Consider the following 13937-nt stretch of genomic DNA (forward strand, 5'->3'; position numbering starts at 1 on the left):
AATGAAAACACTCATCAGTCAGTGTTACAAAATTACATTTTAATTTTTTTAATTAAAAAAACGTTTTGTAGGGTTTCCCTGGTGGCGCAGTGGTTGAGAATCCGCCTGCCAATGCAGGGGACACGGGTTCGATCCCTGGTCTGGGAAGATCCCACATGTCGCGGAGCGACTAGGCCCGTGAGCCACGATTACTGAGCCTGCGCATCTGGAGCCTGTGCTCCGCAACAAGAGAGGCCGCGATAGTGAGAAGGCCCGCACACCGCGATGAAGAGTGAAGAGTGGCCCCCGCTCGCCGCAACTAGAGAAAGCCCTCGCACAGAAACGAAGACCCAACACAACCATAAATAAAATAAATAAATAAATAAATTTAAAAAAAGGAAAAAAAAAAAAAAACGTTTTGTAATTTTTAAAGTTTTTTGGCCGTGCTGCGCAGCTTGTGGAATCTTAGTTCCCTGACCAGGGATCGAATCTGTGCCCCCTGCATTGGAAGCGTGGAGTCTTAACCACTGGACCACCAGGGAATTTCCCCAAATTACATTTTTAATTCTATTAAAACTCCTGCATGATTTAAATATAATCTATAAATTTATGACAGAAATAAAGACGTATGACAGTAATAAAGATGTATAAAATTTAGAAAACCAGTTCTGTCCCCCTCACCTCAGCCTCCAATCAATTCCTAGTGTTATTTCTTACTTGAAGCCCTAAACTCAAATGGGAATAATTTTGCCATCAGATAACACAATACCTCACATATGAACCCCAGGTTCATGTTTCTTGGCATGCTACTTTGGAAAAATATAAAAGCAGACCCACCTGGTTTTAAATACATTTGGTAAGGCATCTTATTTTGTTTAATGAGAAACCAAAGAGCTCGGTTATTTTTCTTTTACATTCATGGTGTGAATTCCCAAGGTTTCAGTGGAAAAGAGGAAGTTAAGATTCAGTTGTCAGATCTGCAGTACTAGATGCTACTGTGCCAGAATGTTCATGAATTTGAGAGGATCATTATCAGTTGAGGTCCAGGTGAGAGTCTCCAGGAACTTGGAAAAGGGAAAATCTTGCTCCCATTAGGTGAAACAGCACGAAGAATAAAACCAACCTCAAAGTCTCCTGAAAGAGAAGGGCAAGGAGGAATATCCAAAAGGAGAATGAGTCATTCAGACGGGAGGCCTGCTACTGAAGGAACAGCTTATTCTAGAACAATCCAAGACGTATCCAGAAGGAGAGGTAATCCGCTTCTGGGCAAAAGAATCGATATTGTGGTGATAGATGCAGGGCGTGGTAGCACTTGAGTATTAGAATACTGCAGGAATCTCTAAGACCATCTTTATTGTGAGTGCAGAGCCAGATTAAGGGTGGGCCGGGCAGGCAGGATCCAAGAACGACAACCTACAATATCTAAATCTAAAATAAGACCACAAATATACAGAGGTAAGGGAAATGTTTTTGGTTTTGTTTGTTTTTCTGGTTTTCAGCAAGATCTTTTATTTACCTCCTGTTCCCCAACTACGTCACATGAACACAGGTAGCCAGGTACTTTTGTAAACGTAGAGCAGTCAGTATGAATAGAAATCATGCACCTCAGTGATTCTTTAACAAGAAACTTAATGCGTAAAAAGACTTCAGGTGTGTTTGAAATGTCTGCCCTTTACTGCATTCCAATCACTGAATATTATCTGTGTCCAAATTTTACTCAAATGTAGACACGTTTTTTGGGTTTTTTGTGGCCGTGCTGCGCAGCTTGCAGGATCTCAGTTCCCCAACCAGAGATTGAACCCGGGCCCGCAGCAGTGAAAGCACAGAGTCCTAACCACTGGACCACCAGGGAACTCCCTAGACACTTTTTCTTTGCACACTTGATAGTAACTACCTAGGGTGTTTCAGATCGTGTTTACTTCTGACAGTTGTTCTTCCCAGAAGCTTCTGGTCTTCTTGAGGACAGGATTGTAAGTAGTTGGGAAAAAAGGTTTGATAAACTGTGGGTTAGAGGTGAGAACTGAGACACTCCCTTTTGTATCCATGGTGGTCTCAGAGCTGCCTTCATTTATTCCTTCAAATAGATGCTGTTCTAGATGCCAGGATATATCAGTGGACAAAGCAAAGATTCCTGTCTTTGTAGCATTTCTGCAGGGGGAGACAGAAATAAACATGGGCATGAGGACTAAGTAAATTATATAGCATAACAGACAAGAAGTAGTTTATGAAAAAAAGAAAGCTGAGTAGAGTAAGGAGAAGCAGGAAGAGGAGAGGTTCCCCTTTTAAATAGGCTCATCAGCCATGCCATATTACGATGGTAGCATTTGTGTAAAGACTGGAAGGAGGTGAGGAAGTGAACCGCTCAGCAGCCAGTGAGACAGCAGGTCAAGGGCTGAAAGGTTAGGACCAAGAGCTTCTTGAAGAAGGGAGAGTCCCAGTTAATTACTGGGATTATATTGGTTGCTTGGGGACACTGAAGAAAGTCATCTTTATTCCACCTTTCTTGCACTCGGAACTCACTTCTAAATGCCTTAAATGTCACATTACTATTTCAGGGATATCGATTTGAGTGTGCACAAAATTGATATGCCTACTCAGGCTGCCCACTTGTTTCTCTCTCTTCTGATGCCATTAAACATTCAGAGTGGCTTGCTGTGGTGGCGGAGACATAAGTTTTCCCTCTAGTTTTGGATTGAGAGCTCGTAAGCCTCTACACTGCAATTAAGTCAAAATTGGAAGTGAAATTACCCTGCTTGGAATTTTAGCCCAGTTTGTAGCTATCATTTTAATCCCCGAAATTGGATTTAGGGAATCCAAGTTGCAAATGCCCTGTGGCACTTTTAGATAGAAGATAACACAATGGCTTCTGCATGGTTACTTCTACAGTGTTTCAAATATCATGCCCACAGGTATTAAAAATCATTAAGCCCATAAGGAGATTAGGCAATTTGAAGGGAAGTAAGTAGTAACAACAGAAAATAGAGGTAGCCTCGCCCCAGGGCTTCTGATATTGGGGTTGTCAGCCACAGGCTTTAAAATAATTGTTTGACAGTGTTTAAGGAGATAAAACACAAGATTGAAAATCTCAGCAGAGAACTGGAAATTATGATTTTTGTTAATAGCAGAGGTTAGGGGCATGGCAGATGTGAAGGAAAACCAAATAGAAATTCTAGAACTGAAAAATGCAATAACCTAAAATAAGAACTCAATACATCCATTCATGTCTTCTATATTCTATAAAATACAACAAACCAAAATAATTTTGTTGACCTTTTCAAAAAATTTTGACTTTGTTGATTCTGTTGTATGCTTTTTTCTTCTATTCATCCTTAATTAAATCCTTCCTTTCATTCCCTTTGGATTTATTCCGTGTTCCTTTTCTAATCTCTTATTTGAGATACATGTCTTTAATTTTTGATTGTTTGGGTTTGTTTTTTTAACTAATATGAGCATATTAGGCTAAAAGTAGCACTTTTGCTCTATTCCACAAGTACTATTTTTTCTTTTTTTTTTGTTTTTGTTTCATTTTTTTTCTATTCTACAAGTTTTGATGCAGAGGGCTTTTACTATCATTCTGTTCCAATTATTTATTAACTTTTCATTATTATTTCTTTTTTACCCTGGAGTTAATGTTTTTAATTTCTAAATACAATATTTCAAGGGCTGGGGGCTTCCCTGGTGGTGCAGTGGTTAAGAATCTGCCTGCCAATGCAGGGTACACGGGTTCGAGCCCTGTTCCGGGAAGATCCCCCATGCCACGGAGCAGCTAAGCCCGTGCGCCACAACTACTGAGCCTGCGTTCTAGAGCCCACGAGCCACAACTACTGAGCCCACGAACCACAACTACTGAGCCTGTGTGCCTAGAGCCCGTGCTCCGCAACAAGAGAAGCTACTGCAACGAGAAGCCTGCGCACCGCAACGAAGAGTAGCCCCTTCTCGCCGCAACTAGAGAAAGCCTGTGTACGGCAATGAAGACCCAACACAGCCAAATATAAACAAATAAATAAAAAATTAAAAAAAAATCTCAAGGGCTTTTAATTTTTTTTAATGAATTTATTTATTTATTTTTGGCTGTGTTGGGTCTTCATTGCTGCAAGTGGCCTTTCTCTAGTTGCAGTGAGCAGGGGCTATTCTTTGTTGTGGTCCGCTGGCTTCTCATTGTGGTGGCTTTTCCTGTTGCAGAGCACAGACTTTAGGCACATGGGCTTCAGTAGTTGTGGCACATGGGCTCAGTAGTTGCAGCACGCGGGCTTAGTTGCTCCACGGCATGTGGGATCTTCCCAGACCGGGGATCAAACCCACATCCCCTGCATTGGCAGGTGGATTGTTAACCACTGCGCCACCAGGGAAGTCCTTTTAATGTTTTTTGTTATTAATTTTTAACCCTGAGACCATGTTCTCTAATCACTCACTATTGAGTTAAAAATTAGTAACAAAAACAGAACCCAACAAACTTTATCTGTAAAAGGCCAGGTAGTAAATATTTTAGGCTTTGCAAAACAATGTACAGTTTCTGTGGCATATCCTTTTTTTTTGGCCACACCGAGCGGCTTGTGGGAATCTTAGTTCCCCGACCAAGGATCTAACCCCAGGCCCATGGTAGTGAAAGCACCGAGTCCTAACCACTGGATCGCCAGGGAATTCCCTTCTGTGGTATATTCTTTAATGGAATGTTATGTACCCATTACAATGAGGCATTTTAAAAATATCAATATGGAACTCTAAGATACATTATAAAATAAGAAATGCAAGATGCTAGTGTATATATGATAATTCAATTTATATTTTAAAGGATATATTAAATATTATATGTACTTACATATGCATGGAATATCCTGGAAGGATATGTAGGAAATTGTTAAAAATGAGTGACCCTGGGGAAAACTAGGGTTTGGGTACCAAAGATGGGAGACTTACTTTTCACTGTATACTTTTTGGTATTCTGAATTTCTTTTTTACAATTTGTATTACCTAGTTAAAAAAGTATAAAACCTTTGAAAAATTATAGGCTGGCATTTTATCATATAACACTTTTTAATATATACTTTCTTCCCTTGTCCAGAAGAAAATTTACACAATTAGGAATAAAAGTTACTGTGAAAACAGGTAAGACTATTTCATTAACACCTAGTCTCAACAGAATAAAGAAACCCTCTTAGATGTTGACAAAACAAAAAAAACCTTAAGTCTGCCTTTAAAAACTGGCTGTTAGTTGCCTTTAAAAGTTATATTTTTAACAGAACTACTCTTGTCCCAAGTATATTGTTCATATTCCAGAAGAGTTTAGCTCTTTTAAACAGTTAAGTTGACAAAAGTTAAAATCTAGCAGAAAAAGTCGAAGAGTCATAGAACTTAATATGAGTTAGACAAGTTAAACTTCAAAAGCATTATGAAAGAAGCAGCAGAGGGTAGGGCAAGAGCATAAACTTTGGAAGTCCTTTACCATGTAATAGCTACGGGAATTTGAATAATGGTTTACCTATAGGTTTGTTTTCTCATCTGTAAAGTTTATCAACTACCTGTCTCCTTGGCTGTTCTGGATCAACTGAGAACACACATCCCAGAGATGGAGTATTGAACAAGTGTTGGTTTTCCCCCTCTTCCCTTGGTATGATGTCACACAGAAGGAAATATGATGATATAAATGCTGCTTCAAATTTTTTTTTATAATTAGAAGAAAATGATAAGATAATACACTTGCCAAGCAATTTTATCTTATAAACAACAGAATGACTGATAAAAAGCAAATGATTATCAGGTGTTTTTAGAGTTGTGAAAGGAAAAAGTAATAAAAGGGATTAGTTGCCCTTTCATTTCTATCTCTTTACAGCAAAACCCTGTTTATTAAACATAAAAAAGAAAAAGGTATTCTAAGTGTTTAGAAGTTGGACTTTTAACATAGCAACTAGGATTGCTATTGTTCTTAGTTCATAGTTCAAGGTAGCCAGCTTTATTTATTTTTGCTCCTACGTGCTGTAGACTAGAAATATATTACCAGAAAGAAAAAAAAAAATTTGTGTGCCAACGTGGTTTACAAACCAAAAGTCAGAATTTAATCTCTACATTAAGCTGAATATTGGGGAGGTATACACTCAGAAATTAAATTGTGAAAACATTAAAACACACACACACACACACACACACACACAATATTGACAATTTTCTAAAAAGATAAAAATTGCCCTGTACTGATAAAAAAGTTTTTTAACCATTCTTAATAATTTCTCCTTATTTATTGTTCTATCCCTGTTACAGACAGCATCTTCAAACATTTCCTAAAGTTTATCACAAGTTAAATATTACCTTGATATTTTTAATATTAGTCTTCCTGTTCCACCATTATAATACTTTTGAAAATCTTCAATATTTTTCTTTCACTTTTTTCAATCATTTTCACACATCCCAATAACTTCTTTCCTAATTTCAGTCATCATTGTTTCCATTTCTTTTATTTTTTTTTTCAGATCAAGATCTGTAATTCTTTTGCATCTATGATTCAATGCCCATCATACCATAAAAGGCCTCTTTAACTGTTCACTTCTGTGTTATATTCAGTTCAGTTTTTTAAAAAAATCAGTGTTATTGAGGTACACTAAAAGATAAACTGAGGTACATTAAAATTTACAAGAGTTTATTTGAGCAAACATCAATTTCCAACATGAAAGTGGTTAGAAAATTGTTAGGAGCACTCTACCAGCAGGAGCTAAGAGAAAGGTTCTTGTGGAGCAGACAAGGAAGCAAAGCAAGAAATTATTTGATTGGCTATAGCTTAAGCATTTGCTTTTTTCGGGAAAGGCTAGTTGCCTGTTTGTGATTGGTTGTTCTTAAATCTTGTCTTCTTGGATATGAGAGCATTTCCAACTGATTCTGGCTTAAGTTTTGGTTTGCTTATGGAGGCTACCAAGGCATTAGAGCCACCTCAGCATAATAGTCTTTTTGTTTAGCTACTTTAACAGATATAATTTACGGTCAATAAAATTTACCCATTTCAATGTATAGCTCTACTAATATTGTACTAGAGGTCCTCTAACAATTGTAATAAGGCAAGAAAGAGGAATAAAAAAATGTATAGACTGAAAAGGAAGAAGTAAAATTTTCTTTCTTTGAAGATGATATGATCAGGGAATTCCCTGGCAGTCCAGTGGTTAGGACTACTAGGTTAGCTTTTACTGCCTAGGGCCTGGGTTCAATCCCTGGTCAGGGAACTAAGATCCCGCAAGCTGTGCATCTCGGCCAAAAAAAAATGAACATGATATGATCAGCTATTTATACAATTCTAAGAAATCCACTAAAAAACTGCTGGTACTTGGAAATGAATTTAGCAAGGCTGCAGAATATGAGATTAATATACAAAAATCAATTGTATTTCTATATATTGACAAGAAACTATTGGACATTAAAATCTTTAAAATATCATTTATAGGGACTTCCCTGGTGGTGCAGTGGTTAAGAATCCGGCTGCCAGTGCAGGGGACACGGGTTCAAGCCCCGGTTCACGAAGATCCCACATGCCATGGAGCAACTAAGCCCGTGCACCACAACTACTGAGCCTGTGCTCTAGAGCCTGTGCTCCACAACAAGAGAAGCTACTGCAATGAGAAGCCCGCACACCGCAACAAGGAGTAGTCCCCGCTTGCCTCAACTAGAGAAAGCTCGTGCGTGGCAACAAAGACCCAACACAGCCAAAATAAATAAATAAATAGATTTATAATAAAAAAATATATCATTTATAATAGCATTTTACAAACATAAAATACTTAAGGGTAAATATGTGTAAGACCTGAATACTGAAGACATTCTTGAGAGAAATTAAAGAGGACCTAAATAAGTGGAGAGTTATACAAGGTTCATCGTTTAGAAGACAATATTGTTAAGGTATCAAATCTCTCAAATTTAATTACAGAGTCTAGACAACGCTAATCAAAATTTCAGCACATGACTTGTAGAAATTGACAAGCTGATTATAAAATTTATATGGAAGTCCAAAAAATCTAAAAGAAAACAATTTTTCAAAAGAAGAACTTTTGTTAGAGACATCATAAAACTATAGTAATCAATATCATAGTGTGATATTGGCATAAGAATAGGCATAGATCAATGGAACAGAATAGAGAGTCCAAAAACAGACTTACACTTGTATGGTTGATTATTTTTTTTAAATGAAGCTGGAATAATTTGATATCCAGATGGGAAAAAAATGAACCCTGATCTTTGCCTCATAACATATACAGAAATTAGTTGATTCAAAGATTTGAAGAGGTAAAACTATAAGACTGCAATAAGAAAGCATAAGAGAAAAATTTAATGCCCTTGTGTTAGGCAAAACAAATTTTTTTTTTTTTTTGGCTGCCCCGTGTGGCATGCGGGATCTTCTCTAACCAGGAATCGAATCACACCCCCTGCAGTGGAAGCACGGAGTCTTAACCACTGAACCACCAGGGAAGTTCAAAAATTTCTAAAATAGGACACAAAACACACAAAACCTAAAAGAATAAGAATTGATAAATTGAACTTCATCAAAATTTAAACCTTGGCTCTTCAAACAGTCCCATGAAGAAAATTAAAAGCCAAGCCACAAACTGGGAGAATACATATGCAAAACTTATTTCTGAAAGAAGTCTTGTAGCTAGAACATTAAAAAATTCTAAAACTCAATAATAAGACTAAAATCCAAGTTTAAAAAGGGGACAGGGCTTCCCTGGTGGCGCAGTGGTTGAGAATCTGCCTGCCAATGAAGGGGACACGGGTTCGAGACCTGGTCTGGGAAAATCCCACATGCTGCGGAGCAACTAGGCCCGTGAGCCACAACTACTGAGCCTGCGCGTCTGGAGCCCGCGCTCCGCAACAAGAGAGGCCGCGAGAGTGAGAGACCCACGCACCGCGATGAAGAGTGGCCCCCGCTTGCCACAACTAGAGAAAGCCCTCGCACAGAAACGAAGACCCAACACAGCCATAAATAAATAAATAAAATTTAAAGTAATAAGGAGGTACCATTTAAAAAAAAAAAAGGGGTACAAAAGTTTTGAACACACGTTTCACTAAAGAAAAGATATGAACGATAAACATGAAATGATGCTCATCAGCATCATTGTCATTGGAGAAATGCAAATTAAAAACCACAATGAGCTACATCTACACATATACTAGAATGGCTATAATTAAAAAGATTGAAAATTACCAAATGTTAGCAAGGATATGCAGCAATCGGAACTCTCATACATTGCTGGTGGGAATGTAAAATGGTATAGCCATTTGGAAAGTAATTTGTTAGTTTCTTATAAAGTTGAACATGCACCTCCTGTTATGACCCAACCATTCCACTCCTAGATATTTGCCTGAGAGAAATGAAAACATGTTCACACAAACACTTGTAATGAAAATGATCATTGCAGCTTTATTCATAATAGCCCCAAATCGGAAGTAACCCAAATTTCTATCACTCATGAATGAATAAACAAATTGCTGTAGAGCCATCCAATGGAATTTTACTCAGGAGAAAAAGGAACAAATTATTGATACACACACGTTCAACATGGATAAATCTCAAAAGCTTTATGCTAAGTGAAAGAATCCAGACACAAAAGACTACAAACTTTAAGATTCAATTTATATGAAATTCCAGAACAGGCAGAACGATAAGTGTCAGAGTCCAGATCAACAACTGTCTAGGGTTGGGGAGACCGGGAGAAGGGACTGGCTGCAAAGGAGCACAAGGAAAATTTGAGGGGAGGCGGGTTATGGAAATGTCCTATATTGTGATTGTGGTGATGGTTACATAACTGTATACATTTGAACCAATAGTAATCAAAAGATGTAATGAACAACTTTATGTCCATAATTTAAAATTTATATGAAATGGGCAAATTCTTTGAAAAACACAACTTACTGAGGTGACATCAATGAGGGTTTTTCTAAACTAAGTACATTTGTGAAAAAGAAGCTGATACTGGCAAACAAACCAGCGTCATACCTGTCAGAAGTGTGAAGAGGGTACAATTAGGACTTTTTTTTGTTGTTGCTGTTTTGTTTGTTTTGTTTTAAGCTAATATGTTGAAACCATATTTATCCCTCCATTTTTTTTCATTTTTGTTTTTTTGGCCACACCGCATAGCTTGTGGGATCTCAGTTCCCTGACCAGGGATTGAACCCAGGCCATGGCAGTGAAAGTGCCGTATCCTAACCACTAGACCACTAGGGAACTCCCTATCCCACCATTTTCTTAGGAACTTTATCAATGAATACTATATCACTTTCAGAAAAAATTCAGCTATATTTCTATATTTGTTTACCAGAAACCTGGAGACATGTATTGTTCAAATTAATTATAAAAGCCAAAAAAAAATTAATTATAAAAGCACAAAAGAAAAACAAATGATTAAATATATTAAGGACATATATAACTCAGTGTGAAAATAAGTATATACCCAAGATATTAAAAAATTATGATAGAAAGAACAGTCTCAAAGAATTTTTTTTCTTTCATCCTGTCTTTGCAATTCCCAGTTTGACTTCGGTAGAAAATCAAATCTTACTTAATATGTCTTTATGAACATCTGCTAGTGGGTAGGAGAGAAAGGCAGGTCTCTGGAATGAATTGTTGCTTCCTTTAAACAGAAAACTATTAAAGAAATTATACCTCCCCTATTTTTCTTACGTTTAAAAAAAGATAAAGCTAAAATTGAATCTGTGAATTATTGACCTTGCTTCTGTGTATCTGCACTCATTCAGACTCATTAACATACTGTATTTCCTCCTGTATGTCTTCTCATCTATTTTTGCTCTTTTCTCTCAACTTAAGAAATCAAGAAAAATCGTTAAGAGCTCAGACTTTTTTTTTTTTAATTTTATTTATTTTTGGCTGCATTGGGTCTTCGTTGCTGTGCGAGGGCTTTCTCTAGTTGTGGTGAGCGGGGCCTACTCTGTTGAGGTGCGCGTGGGCCTCTCGCTGCGGTGGCTTCTCTTGTTGCAGAGCACGGGCTCTAGGCGTGCGGGCTTCAGTAGTTGTGGCACATGGGCTTAGGTGCTCTGCGGCATGTGGGATCTTTGCAGACCAGGGCTTGAACCCGTGTCCCCTGCACTGGCAGGCAGATTCTCAACCACTGCGCCACCAGGGAAGCCCAGAGCTCAGACTCTTAAGGTTGGGGACAGACTCCTTGGATTGAAATGCTCGCTCTGCCATTTTCCAAATTCAATTTTTCCTATGCCTAATATGAATAACAATAACAATGACAACATCACTGACATTATTTATTATATGGCCCAGAGGGGTTAAGTAACTTGGCCAAGGTCACATAGCACTATCTGCCTGGAAAAAGCCTCACCTTTATGGAAATACTATGCAGAGGCAAATTAATCCAGACCCTCCCATTCAAATCCGGGAAAGCAAAATTACATTCAACCCACCAGTGTTGATTGCTTGTGTAGAAACAGGACAAGACTTCTGCCCTTTGGACCTCGATAGTCTCAAGAGGAGGTGAATGAGGAAACAGTCCAACTAGTTATGCATGAGAAATAGACATGGGAAAATAGTTCGGGGAGCTTAGTTTTAAGCATGGATGTGGGGTGAGGGCCTGGAATGAATCAGGAAAAGCCACAAAGAGGAGGAACATTGGAAAGGCAGCCTTAAAACACACTCTTCAGAATCATCTTGAACCAACGGACTCTGCCAACGTCTGCTAACACAATTTTTGTAGTAGCCCTTCCAAAGTGGATTGGCAAAGCTAGTCTGGTGTACATAGGGTGACCAGCTGTCCCTGTTTGCCTGGGACTGAAGGGTCTCCCAGGATGTGGGACTTTCAGTTTTGAAACTGAAGAGTCAAAGCAACCCTGGGCAAACTGGAAGAGTTAGTTGCTGCTGCAGAAGTAAACTATAACAATGCTTGCTAACATCTGTTGATTACCTGTAATGCGTTAGATGCACACTGTTCTAGGAATTTTCCACGTTTGCTCATTTAATTCTCCCAATAACCTCACCCCCATTTGAATACTATCATTAGCTCCATTATGCAATGAAGGAAATCAAGGCACACAAATTCTCAAGGTCATGCTTCCGGGAAGTGTTGGGACCAAACCCAGACATTGTCCTGCTAGGGTTGACCTTTTTCACCATTGTTCTATACTGGGCAAACATCAAAATAGCCGGCTGCTGAGGATCTTGGATCCCCCAGGAAAATGCGAAGGGTCAGACCTGAGAACCAAAGCATTAAAAATGTCTTTTAGTTTGATCCCAGCATTTCTAGACTCCCAAATCCATGACTCTCTAGGGCAAAATTCCTCCTGCATTGGATGAAGTTCTAGGTCCTTAGGACAGTTTGCAATGGGTTCTTACTTGTTCCCAGGCAACTATGGTTTAAATGGGACTCAATCTCAACACTGCTTAGCTAATATTTTTACCTCTTTTAAGAAATAATTATCATTAGTTGAGAATGTACTATGCACCTGGCATTGTTCTGAACACCTTGCCTATATTAAATCATTTAATCCTTATTTCTTGTATTAGTCATATACATGCCTGCAGAAGAGAAATTTGAAAGTTAGCTTTTCATCCTCTTTCAAAATTGGTGATGGCTAGTTGGATAAAATAAGTCCATGGGGAATGGAACATATATTGATGCATCAATTAGTATTTCTCCTAGTACATAAGTGATTTTGTTTTCTCACAACTAATCTCTGCTTTTGCAATATTCTGATTTATAACCTATTTGTGTCCCTTTTAAACACAATTTCATTCTCCCAGTCAAAGGTCTTCTATGGAAGTGTTCTTGGTGATTTAGAAACTCGTGATCTTGGTGTAAAGGAGCTTTGGAAATGTTGTTGATTGTTTGCTTGTTCTTAAAGTTTTTATCAGGCAGTTTATATGCCCCCCACGCTTTAGGGGAGAATGAGAAACCACCAGCATCTGTGGTCTTTGTTGAAAGATTGACTTAGAGCACTAATGCTTTGAGGGAGAATGGATTTGAATGGAAGGGGCATTTTTTCCTAATTCTCAACCATCCACCAGATCCTTGGATTTCTGTTGCCAGAATGCCCTTACTTTCAAATGGGATTTCCATTTCTCCTCAATTTTTATGTTGCCATAGGACAAACAGTCATAAAAATTCATGTCCCCTGCCAACCACCCCACTCAGAAACTTCATTTTTTTCCTCCTTCAAAACTTCTAAGGAGGGAGAAACCATAACTTTCCTTTGAAAATCAAGCCCAGTGAATCAAAAACCTTTATGGTAAGGGAATGCAATCACAGCTTGGATTCTGCCAGTCAATCTCATCAACAGTAAGTTATATTTATAGCATTCTGTACACATCCTTGCCGAAAATGTACTGTCCTGTGTCCAGAGCAGTGCCTGGCACCAACCAATAAATGCTTCTTTTTTAAAACTTTGTATTTTAAAATAATTTTAAACTTTAAAGAGCTTCAAGAATAGTACAGCTTCAGCAATTGTTAATGATTTGCTACATTTGCTTATCTCACTATTTTTTATCTATACATAAATTTTTAATGAATCAACAGACATCATGCTCCTTTATGTCTAAATAGTTCAGTATCTATGTCCTTTAAACAAGGACATTCTCTGATATAGCTGTGAAATAACAGAAAACATACATTGGTCTCTGCCCCCAGTTCCTGATACAGAGCTACTGAAACCTTTGCAAATTCCTAAGTGATAAGACAGCGCACTAGGCACATCTTTTGTTCTATTGAGGTGACTCTGGGTGGGCTCCCTGGATGGCTCCTAGAGGCAGGCTGGTCACGAGAAAGACCAAGCCGCGATTAGAAGCTTGGAATTTTCAGCCGCACTCTCCATCCTGCAGAAAGAGGAGAGGGATTAGAAACGAAGTGAATAATTGATCATGCCTATGGGAGGAAGCCTCCATAAAATCCCAATAAGCAGGACTTCCCTGGTGGGCCGGTGCGTAAGAATCCGCCTTCCAATGCAGGGTATGCAGGTTCGATCCCTGG

At 38.4% G+C, this 13937-nt stretch overlaps 1 protein-coding gene across 1 annotated transcript in view; it reads right to left on the reverse strand.

Moving 5' to 3' along the window:
- Nucleotides 1–13937, reverse strand: part of SPIC (Spi-C transcription factor) — a 51898-nt gene that overhangs the window by 20266 nt on the left and 17695 nt on the right. Inside the window, exon 2 of the mRNA XM_057555888.1 lies at nucleotides 817–2127. The gene's annotated coding sequence lies outside the window, so the exon portion shown is untranslated. The remainder of the gene's footprint in view (nucleotides 1–816; nucleotides 2128–13937) is intronic.

The sequence above is a fragment of the Balaenoptera acutorostrata genome, chromosome 11 (genome assembly GCF_949987535.1).
Source record: "Balaenoptera acutorostrata chromosome 11, mBalAcu1.1, whole genome shotgun sequence".
Lineage (NCBI taxonomy): Eukaryota > Metazoa > Chordata > Mammalia > Artiodactyla > Balaenopteridae > Balaenoptera > Balaenoptera acutorostrata.